The sequence below is a fragment of the Ascidia mentula genome, chromosome 8 (genome assembly GCF_947561715.1).
Source record: "Ascidia mentula chromosome 8, kaAscMent1.1, whole genome shotgun sequence".
NCBI classification, from domain to species: domain Eukaryota; kingdom Metazoa; phylum Chordata; class Ascidiacea; order Phlebobranchia; family Ascidiidae; genus Ascidia; species Ascidia mentula.
In genome coordinates this window covers 17,370,335-17,382,252 of record NC_138573.1, presented here as the reverse complement: position 1 = coordinate 17,382,252, position 11,918 = coordinate 17,370,335, and the positions used below count along the sequence as shown (strand labels likewise).

The 11,918-nt window shown below is 39.0% G+C and overlaps 1 protein-coding gene across 1 annotated transcript in view; it reads left to right on the top strand.

The window, feature by feature from the left end:
* LOC145910304 (uncharacterized) overlaps positions 1 to 11,918 on the top strand; it is a 133,752-nt gene that overhangs the window by 48,269 nt on the left and 73,565 nt on the right. The gene's annotated exons all lie outside the window — the stretch shown is intronic.

The window sequence follows — 11,918 nt, the reverse complement described above, 5'->3', positions numbered from 1 at the left end:
TTTTCGTTCAATAAAACAACGTATCACATGAAAATTTTGTGGTTTTGTTATAATTTAAATACTGAAAAAATGCTGTAGGCGTTACGTTATAGACCGCATATCAGTAATTATATTAAAATAGTTTTGCCCGCGGGGAATGCCCGTCTTGTACTCCTGCGTCATAGATAGTCTCAGTTCCGTCACAAGGCAACCGGTGATGCGTTGGGGTCAATTTTCTGGTTGAATGAGCAAGAAGTCACGTGGTGTAGCCAGGGCGATTTTCAGCGTGTTTAGTGCAGTTTTAGTGCATTTTTTGCTCTTCTCAGTCAGTCAGACGTTTGGTGCAGGGTGCTGTGAAAAGTTTAATTGAAAAACCACCAAAATGTTCAAGGGGATGTAGCTCAAAATTGAATCACAGAAGTATACCTTAATTTGTGATTTTATGTTAGGCCCGCCTCTTGGCTACGCAGTAAGGTGAAAATTAGTTGCAAGATAGTTGCTTAAAGCACCACCTAGGGGTCTTTTAGGCCCCCGATTAGTCATTATTTTAGCTAAATTGGCTGCAAAAAAATGTAAGATGGTTTTGCGAAAAAATGAATCACAAAAACCTCATCCAATTTGCAATTTAATGTTGGCCCTAACCCTTTTCTACGCAATGGCAAAAAAAATTGTCACAGGAAAGTTGCTTTGGTTGCCCCCTGGGACTGTTTTTGCTATCCTATAGGACAAAAGATCCTCCTGGAGGCTCCTCAGATCCTTGCTGTGTTTTGGCGGATGCAGCTGCAATCAATTTTTTTTCTCTATGAATAGTACCAGTAGATCTTCATGGGTCACTGACCACAGGAATTGTTGTTGGCAAAAAAGCAAATCACTCAGTATGGGTATTAATGGTGATAGCCTTCAAAACTAGATTTTTGGGATTTAATACTGATATGCGGCCTTAAGGGAAATTAGCCATTTTGTAAACTGCGCAATGTGTGTCAAATTTAAGCTTAAATTCGTAAGTTTATGTATTTCGAGGAACATGGAAAGGTTTTCAAGCATCTCCAGTCACTTATTGCCACCTAGTGACAAAAAAACATTTTTCCAGTGCTTTATGTGCATGAATATGTGTGGCCAGTCCTTCAATCACAGGCATTTAAATGGCCCAAAAAATTGGTTTAAGAGCATGAATTCTATGCATGAACGGTCCACAACACATTCCGGGTTGATTTTACCACAGAGCTTTGATGATTTTTCTTCATTTATCATGGCATTTTTGCATAAGCTGTCTTTTTCCCAATATCAATTTGGCTTAATAATAACGCTTGCAATTGCTCAAATCAAATGTTACTACACTTTACGTTGTCATAATTAATTAACTAAATTACTTATTTAACTCTGAGCTATATTTATTACCCCAGAGAGAAGTGGTCCATCACCATATGAATGGTGCTTCATCCGAACAGATTCACTGCTCACGCCATTGAAACCGAAGCAATTTTCAACATATTCTGGGTATGTGCTACTATTTTACCAATAAAGTAGCTCCTAGTTTGGTTTATCAATTGATTTTAAGCAAATAAATGCATTGCATGGTCTTGTATGCAAGTTAATAACACAATTCTCATGTAATTTTCATGGTGTTGAAATGTTCATAATTTCCTGCCACAATGCATGCCCCCTAATTGGCCTTTGGATGTTGATTAATTAACACCTGTGTCATGTAATTAAGTATTGGACATGCAGATAATTGTTGCATGACTGCTTCGTGATATTTGGTTCCATTCTATGTGACCGGTTTGGGGCTTGAAGCATCATCCTCTGCCTATCAGTTGTCTTGGCGGTAACTCTGTTGACAAGGCCATTTTCTGATGTCTAGTGATATTAGTAAAACAGCTACAACTCTGGATCCGATGATCAAACAGGTGTGAAACTTCACAATGTAATAGTTGAATGGCTCATGTATTGGACTTCACAGAACAATTGCGATTCTGGGCGGGTGCGCCACTATTTAAGACCGCATATCAGTAATTATATTAAAATAGTTTTGCCCGCGGGGAATGCCCGTCTTGTACTCCTGCGTCATAGATAGTCTCAGTTCCGTCACAAGGCAACCGGTGATGCGTTGGGGTCAATTTTCTGGTTGAATGAGCAAGAAGTCACGTGGTGTAGCCAGGGCGATTTTCAGCGTGTTTAGTGCAGTTTTAGTGCATTTTTTGCTCTTCTCAGTCAGTCAGACGTTTGGTGCAGGGTGCTGTGAAAAGTTTAATTGAAAAACCACCAAAATGTTCAAGGGGATGTAGCTCAAAATTGAATCACAGAAGTATACCTTAATTTGTGATTTTATGTTAGGCCCGCCTCTTGGCTACGCAGTAAGGTGAAAATTAGTTGCAAGATAGTTGCTTAAAGCACCACCTAGGGGTCTTTTAGGCCCCCGATTAGTCATTATTTTAGCTAAATTGGCTGCAAAAAAATGTAAGATGGTTTTGCGAAAAAATGAATCACAAAAACCTCATCCAATTTGCAATTTAATGTTGGCCCTAACCCTTTTCTACGCAATGGCAAAAAAAATTGTCACAGGAAAGTTGCTTTGGTTGCCCCCTGGGACTGTTTTTGCTATCCTATAGGACAAAAGATCCTCCTGGAGGCTCCTCAGATCCTTGCTGTGTTTTGGCGGATGCAGCTGCAATCAATTTTTTTTCTCTATGAATAGTACCAGTAGATCTTCATGGGTCACTGACCACAGGAATTGTTGTTGGCAAAAAAGCAAATCACTCAGTATGGGTATTAATGGTGATAGCCTTCAAAACTAGATTTTTGGGATTTAATACTGATATGCGGCCTTAAGGGAAATTAGCCATTTTGTAAACTGCGCAATGTGTGTCAAATTTAAGCTTAAATTCGTAAGTTTATGTATTTCGAGGAACATGGAAAGGTTTTCAAGCATCTCCAGTCACTTATTGCCACCTAGTGACAAAAAAACATTTTTCCAGTGCTTTATGTGCATGAATATGTGTGGCCAGTCCTTCAATCACAGGCATTTAAATGGCCCAAAAAATTGGTTTAAGAGCATGAATTCTATGCATGAACGGTCCACAACACATTCCGGGTTGATTTTACCACAGAGCTTTGATGATTTTTCTTCATTTATCATGGCATTTTTGCATAAGCTGTCTTTTTCCCAATATCAATTTGGCTTAATAATAACGCTTGCAATTGCTCAAATCAAATGTTACTACACTTTACGTTGTCATAATTAATTAACTAAATTACTTATTTAACTCTGAGCTATATTTATTACCCCAGAGAGAAGTGGTCCATCACCATATGAATGGTGCTTCATCCGAACAGATTCACTGCTCACGCCATTGAAACCGAAGCAATTTTCAACATATTCTGGGTATGTGCTACTATTTTACCAATAAAGTAGCTCCTAGTTTGGTTTATCAATTGATTTTAAGCAAATAAATGCATTGCATGGTCTTGTATGCAAGTTAATAACACAATTCTCATGTAATTTTCATGGTGTTGAAATGTTCATAATTTCCTGCCACAATGCATGCCCCCTAATTGGCCTTTGGATGTTGATTAATTAACACCTGTGTCATGTAATTAAGTATTGGACATGCAGATAATTGTTGCATGACTGCTTCGTGATATTTGGTTCCATTCTATGTGACCGGTTTGGGGCTTGAAGCATCATCCTCTGCCTATCAGTTGTCTTGGCGGTAACTCTGTTGACAAGGCCATTTTCTGATGTCTAGTGATATTAGTAAAACAGCTACAACTCTGGATCCGATGATCAAACAGGTGTGAAACTTCACAATGTAATAGTTGAATGGCTCATGTATTGGACTTCACAGAACAATTGCGATTCTGGGCGGGTGCGCCACTATTTAAGACCGCATATCAGTAATTATATTAAAATAGTTTTGCCCGCGGGGAATGCCCGTCTTGTACTCCTGCGTCATAGATAGTCTCAGTTCCGTCACAAGGCAACCGGTGATGCGTTGGGGTCAATTTTCTGGTTGAATGAGCAAGAAGTCACGTGGTGTAGCCAGGGCGATTTTCAGCGTGTTTAGTGCAGTTTTAGTGCATTTTTTGCTCTTCTCAGTCAGTCAGACGTTTGGTGCAGGGTGCTGTGAAAAGTTTAATTGAAAAACCACCAAAATGTTCAAGGGGATGTAGCTCAAAATTGAATCACAGAAGTATACCTTAATTTGTGATTTTATGTTAGGCCCGCCTCTTGGCTACGCAGTAAGGTGAAAATTAGTTGCAAGATAGTTGCTTAAAGCACCACCTAGGGGTCTTTTAGGCCCCCGATTAGTCATTATTTTAGCTAAATTGGCTGCAAAAAAATGTAAGATGGTTTTGCGAAAAAATGAATCACAAAAACCTCATCCAATTTGCAATTTAATGTTGGCCCTAACCCTTTTCTACGCAATGGCAAAAAAAATTGTCACAGGAAAGTTGCTTTGGTTGCCCCCTGGGACTGTTTTTGCTATCCTATAGGACAAAAGATCCTCCTGGAGGCTCCTCAGATCCTTGCTGTGTTTTGGCGGATGCAGCTGCAATCAATTTTTTTTCTCTATGAATAGTACCAGTAGATCTTCATGGGTCACTGACCACAGGAATTGTTGTTGGCAAAAAAGCAAATCACTCAGTATGGGTATTAATGGTGATAGCCTTCAAAACTAGATTTTTGGGATTTAATACTGATATGCGGCCTTAAGGGAAATTAGCCATTTTGTAAACTGCGCAATGTGTGTCAAATTTAAGCTTAAATTCGTAAGTTTATGTATTTCGAGGAACATGGAAAGGTTTTCAAGCATCTCCAGTCACTTATTGCCACCTAGTGACAAAAAAACATTTTTCCAGTGCTTTATGTGCATGAATATGTGTGGCCAGTCCTTCAATCACAGGCATTTAAATGGCCCAAAAAATTGGTTTAAGAGCATGAATTCTATGCATGAACGGTCCACAACACATTCCGGGTTGATTTTACCACAGAGCTTTGATGATTTTTCTTCATTTATCATGGCATTTTTGCATAAGCTGTCTTTTTCCCAATATCAATTTGGCTTAATAATAACGCTTGCAATTGCTCAAATCAAATGTTACTACACTTTACGTTGTCATAATTAATTAACTAAATTACTTATTTAACTCTGAGCTATATTTATTACCCCAGAGAGAAGTGGTCCATCACCATATGAATGGTGCTTCATCCGAACAGATTCACTGCTCACGCCATTGAAACCGAAGCAATTTTCAACATATTCTGGGTATGTGCTACTATTTTACCAATAAAGTAGCTCCTAGTTTGGTTTATCAATTGATTTTAAGCAAATAAATGCATTGCATGGTCTTGTATGCAAGTTAATAACACAATTCTCATGTAATTTTCATGGTGTTGAAATGTTCATAATTTCCTGCCACAATGCATGCCCCCTAATTGGCCTTTGGATGTTGATTAATTAACACCTGTGTCATGTAATTAAGTATTGGACATGCAGATAATTGTTGCATGACTGCTTCGTGATATTTGGTTCCATTCTATGTGACCGGTTTGGGGCTTGAAGCATCATCCTCTGCCTATCAGTTGTCTTGGCGGTAACTCTGTTGACAAGGCCATTTTCTGATGTCTAGTGATATTAGTAAAACAGCTACAACTCTGGATCCGATGATCAAACAGGTGTGAAACTTCACAATGTAATAGTTGAATGGCTCATGTATTGGACTTCACAGAACAATTGCGATTCTGGGCGGGTGCGCCACTATTTAAGACCGCATATCAGTAATTATATTAAAATAGTTTTGCCCGCGGGGAATGCCCGTCTTGTACTCCTGCGTCATAGATAGTCTCAGTTCCGTCACAAGGCAACCGGTGATGCGTTGGGGTCAATTTTCTGGTTGAATGAGCAAGAAGTCACGTGGTGTAGCCAGGGCGATTTTCAGCGTGTTTAGTGCAGTTTTAGTGCATTTTTTGCTCTTCTCAGTCAGTCAGACGTTTGGTGCAGGGTGCTGTGAAAAGTTTAATTGAAAAACCACCAAAATGTTCAAGGGGATGTAGCTCAAAATTGAATCACAGAAGTATACCTTAATTTGTGATTTTATGTTAGGCCCGCCTCTTGGCTACGCAGTAAGGTGAAAATTAGTTGCAAGATAGTTGCTTAAAGCACCACCTAGGGGTCTTTTAGGCCCCCGATTAGTCATTATTTTAGCTAAATTGGCTGCAAAAAAATGTAAGATGGTTTTGCGAAAAAATGAATCACAAAAACCTCATCCAATTTGCAATTTAATGTTGGCCCTAACCCTTTTCTACGCAATGGCAAAAAAAATTGTCACAGGAAAGTTGCTTTGGTTGCCCCCTGGGACTGTTTTTGCTATCCTATAGGACAAAAGATCCTCCTGGAGGCTCCTCAGATCCTTGCTGTGTTTTGGCGGATGCAGCTGCAATCAATTTTTTTTCTCTATGAATAGTACCAGTAGATCTTCATGGGTCACTGACCACAGGAATTGTTGTTGGCAAAAAAGCAAATCACTCAGTATGGGTATTAATGGTGATAGCCTTCAAAACTAGATTTTTGGGATTTAATACTGATATGCGGCCTTAAGGGAAATTAGCCATTTTGTAAACTGCGCAATGTGTGTCAAATTTAAGCTTAAATTCGTAAGTTTATGTATTTCGAGGAACATGGAAAGGTTTTCAAGCATCTCCAGTCACTTATTGCCACCTAGTGACAAAAAAACATTTTTCCAGTGCTTTATGTGCATGAATATGTGTGGCCAGTCCTTCAATCACAGGCATTTAAATGGCCCAAAAAATTGGTTTAAGAGCATGAATTCTATGCATGAACGGTCCACAACACATTCCGGGTTGATTTTACCACAGAGCTTTGATGATTTTTCTTCATTTATCATGGCATTTTTGCATAAGCTGTCTTTTTCCCAATATCAATTTGGCTTAATAATAACGCTTGCAATTGCTCAAATCAAATGTTACTACACTTTACGTTGTCATAATTAATTAACTAAATTACTTATTTAACTCTGAGCTATATTTATTACCCCAGAGAGAAGTGGTCCATCACCATATGAATGGTGCTTCATCCGAACAGATTCACTGCTCACGCCATTGAAACCGAAGCAATTTTCAACATATTCTGGGTATGTGCTACTATTTTACCAATAAAGTAGCTCCTAGTTTGGTTTATCAATTGATTTTAAGCAAATAAATGCATTGCATGGTCTTGTATGCAAGTTAATAACACAATTCTCATGTAATTTTCATGGTGTTGAAATGTTCATAATTTCCTGCCACAATGCATGCCCCCTAATTGGCCTTTGGATGTTGATTAATTAACACCTGTGTCATGTAATTAAGTATTGGACATGCAGATAATTGTTGCATGACTGCTTCGTGATATTTGGTTCCATTCTATGTGACCGGTTTGGGGCTTGAAGCATCATCCTCTGCCTATCAGTTGTCTTGGCGGTAACTCTGTTGACAAGGCCATTTTCTGATGTCTAGTGATATTAGTAAAACAGCTACAACTCTGGATCCGATGATCAAACAGGTGTGAAACTTCACAATGTAATAGTTGAATGGCTCATGTATTGGACTTCACAGAACAATTGCGATTCTGGGCGGGTGCGCCACTATTTAAGACCGCATATCAGTAATTATATTAAAATAGTTTTGCCCGCGGGGAATGCCCGTCTTGTACTCCTGCGTCATAGATAGTCTCAGTTCCGTCACAAGGCAACCGGTGATGCGTTGGGGTCAATTTTCTGGTTGAATGAGCAAGAAGTCACGTGGTGTAGCCAGGGCGATTTTCAGCGTGTTTAGTGCAGTTTTAGTGCATTTTTTGCTCTTCTCAGTCAGTCAGACGTTTGGTGCAGGGTGCTGTGAAAAGTTTAATTGAAAAACCACCAAAATGTTCAAGGGGATGTAGCTCAAAATTGAATCACAGAAGTATACCTTAATTTGTGATTTTATGTTAGGCCCGCCTCTTGGCTACGCAGTAAGGTGAAAATTAGTTGCAAGATAGTTGCTTAAAGCACCACCTAGGGGTCTTTTAGGCCCCCGATTAGTCATTATTTTAGCTAAATTGGCTGCAAAAAAATGTAAGATGGTTTTGCGAAAAAATGAATCACAAAAACCTCATCCAATTTGCAATTTAATGTTGGCCCTAACCCTTTTCTACGCAATGGCAAAAAAAATTGTCACAGGAAAGTTGCTTTGGTTGCCCCCTGGGACTGTTTTTGCTATCCTATAGGACAAAAGATCCTCCTGGAGGCTCCTCAGATCCTTGCTGTGTTTTGGCGGATGCAGCTGCAATCAATTTTTTTTCTCTATGAATAGTACCAGTAGATCTTCATGGGTCACTGACCACAGGAATTGTTGTTGGCAAAAAAGCAAATCACTCAGTATGGGTATTAATGGTGATAGCCTTCAAAACTAGATTTTTGGGATTTAATACTGATATGCGGCCTTAAGGGAAATTAGCCATTTTGTAAACTGCGCAATGTGTGTCAAATTTAAGCTTAAATTCGTAAGTTTATGTATTTCGAGGAACATGGAAAGGTTTTCAAGCATCTCCAGTCACTTATTGCCACCTAGTGACAAAAAAACATTTTTCCAGTGCTTTATGTGCATGAATATGTGTGGCCAGTCCTTCAATCACAGGCATTTAAATGGCCCAAAAAATTGGTTTAAGAGCATGAATTCTATGCATGAACGGTCCACAACACATTCCGGGTTGATTTTACCACAGAGCTTTGATGATTTTTCTTCATTTATCATGGCATTTTTGCATAAGCTGTCTTTTTCCCAATATCAATTTGGCTTAATAATAACGCTTGCAATTGCTCAAATCAAATGTTACTACACTTTACGTTGTCATAATTAATTAACTAAATTACTTATTTAACTCTGAGCTATATTTATTACCCCAGAGAGAAGTGGTCCATCACCATATGAATGGTGCTTCATCCGAACAGATTCACTGCTCACGCCATTGAAACCGAAGCAATTTTCAACATATTCTGGGTATGTGCTACTATTTTACCAATAAAGTAGCTCCTAGTTTGGTTTATCAATTGATTTTAAGCAAATAAATGCATTGCATGGTCTTGTATGCAAGTTAATAACACAATTCTCATGTAATTTTCATGGTGTTGAAATGTTCATAATTTCCTGCCACAATGCATGCCCCCTAATTGGCCTTTGGATGTTGATTAATTAACACCTGTGTCATGTAATTAAGTATTGGACATGCAGATAATTGTTGCATGACTGCTTCGTGATATTTGGTTCCATTCTATGTGACCGGTTTGGGGCTTGAAGCATCATCCTCTGCCTATCAGTTGTCTTGGCGGTAACTCTGTTGACAAGGCCATTTTCTGATGTCTAGTGATATTAGTAAAACAGCTACAACTCTGGATCCGATGATCAAACAGGTGTGAAACTTCACAATGTAATAGTTGAATGGCTCATGTATTGGACTTCACAGAACAATTGCGATTCTGGGCGGGTGCGCCACTATTTAAGACCGCATATCAGTAATTATATTAAAATAGTTTTGCCCGCGGGGAATGCCCGTCTTGTACTCCTGCGTCATAGATAGTCTCAGTTCCGTCACAAGGCAACCGGTGATGCGTTGGGGTCAATTTTCTGGTTGAATGAGCAAGAAGTCACGTGGTGTAGCCAGGGCGATTTTCAGCGTGTTTAGTGCAGTTTTAGTGCATTTTTTGCTCTTCTCAGTCAGTCAGACGTTTGGTGCAGGGTGCTGTGAAAAGTTTAATTGAAAAACCACCAAAATGTTCAAGGGGATGTAGCTCAAAATTGAATCACAGAAGTATACCTTAATTTGTGATTTTATGTTAGGCCCGCCTCTTGGCTACGCAGTAAGGTGAAAATTAGTTGCAAGATAGTTGCTTAAAGCACCACCTAGGGGTCTTTTAGGCCCCCGATTAGTCATTATTTTAGCTAAATTGGCTGCAAAAAAATGTAAGATGGTTTTGCGAAAAAATGAATCACAAAAACCTCATCCAATTTGCAATTTAATGTTGGCCCTAACCCTTTTCTACGCAATGGCAAAAAAAATTGTCACAGGAAAGTTGCTTTGGTTGCCCCCTGGGACTGTTTTTGCTATCCTATAGGACAAAAGATCCTCCTGGAGGCTCCTCAGATCCTTGCTGTGTTTTGGCGGATGCAGCTGCAATCAATTTTTTTTCTCTATGAATAGTACCAGTAGATCTTCATGGGTCACTGACCACAGGAATTGTTGTTGGCAAAAAAGCAAATCACTCAGTATGGGTATTAATGGTGATAGCCTTCAAAACTAGATTTTTGGGATTTAATACTGATATGCGGCCTTAAGGGAAATTAGCCATTTTGTAAACTGCGCAATGTGTGTCAAATTTAAGCTTAAATTCGTAAGTTTATGTATTTCGAGGAACATGGAAAGGTTTTCAAGCATCTCCAGTCACTTATTGCCACCTAGTGACAAAAAAACATTTTTCCAGTGCTTTATGTGCATGAATATGTGTGGCCAGTCCTTCAATCACAGGCATTTAAATGGCCCAAAAAATTGGTTTAAGAGCATGAATTCTATGCATGAACGGTCCACAACACATTCCGGGTTGATTTTACCACAGAGCTTTGATGATTTTTCTTCATTTATCATGGCATTTTTGCATAAGCTGTCTTTTTCCCAATATCAATTTGGCTTAATAATAACGCTTGCAATTGCTCAAATCAAATGTTACTACACTTTACGTTGTCATAATTAATTAACTAAATTACTTATTTAACTCTGAGCTATATTTATTACCCCAGAGAGAAGTGGTCCATCACCATATGAATGGTGCTTCATCCGAACAGATTCACTGCTCACGCCATTGAAACCGAAGCAATTTTCAACATATTCTGGGTATGTGCTACTATTTTACCAATAAAGTAGCTCCTAGTTTGGTTTATCAATTGATTTTAAGCAAATAAATGCATTGCATGGTCTTGTATGCAAGTTAATAACACAATTCTCATGTAATTTTCATGGTGTTGAAATGTTCATAATTTCCTGCCACAATGCATGCCCCCTAATTGGCCTTTGGATGTTGATTAATTAACACCTGTGTCATGTAATTAAGTATTGGACATGCAGATAATTGTTGCATGACTGCTTCGTGATATTTGGTTCCATTCTATGTGACCGGTTTGGGGCTTGAAGCATCATCCTCTGCCTATCAGTTGTCTTGGCGGTAACTCTGTTGACAAGGCCATTTTCTGATGTCTAGTGATATTAGTAAAACAGCTACAACTCTGGATCCGATGATCAAACAGGTGTGAAACTTCACAATGTAATAGTTGAATGGCTCATGTATTGGACTTCACAGAACAATTGCGATTCTGGGCGGGTGCGCCACTATTTAAGACCGCATATCAGTAATTATATTAAAATAGTTTTGCCCGCGGGGAATGCCCGTCTTGTACTCCTGCGTCATAGATAGTCTCAGTTCCGTCACAAGGCAACCGGTGATGCGTTGGGGTCAATTTTCTGGTTGAATGAGCAAGAAGTCACGTGGTGTAGCCAGGGCGATTTTCAGCGTGTTTAGTGCAGTTTTAGTGCATTTTTTGCTCTTCTCAGTCAGTCAGACGTTTGGTGCAGGGTGCTGTGAAAAGTTTAATTGAAAAACCACCAAAATGTTCAAGGGGATGTAGCTCAAAATTGAATCACAGAAGTATACCTTAATTTGTGATTTTATGTTAGGCCCGCCTCTTGGCTACGCAGTAAGGTGAAAATTAGTTGCAAGATAGTTGCTTAAAGCACCACCTAGGGGTCTTTTAGGCCCCCGATTAGTCATTATTTTAGCTAAATTGGCTGCAAAAAAATGTAAGATGGTTTTGCGAAAAAATGAATCACAAAAACCTCATCCAATTTGCAATTTAA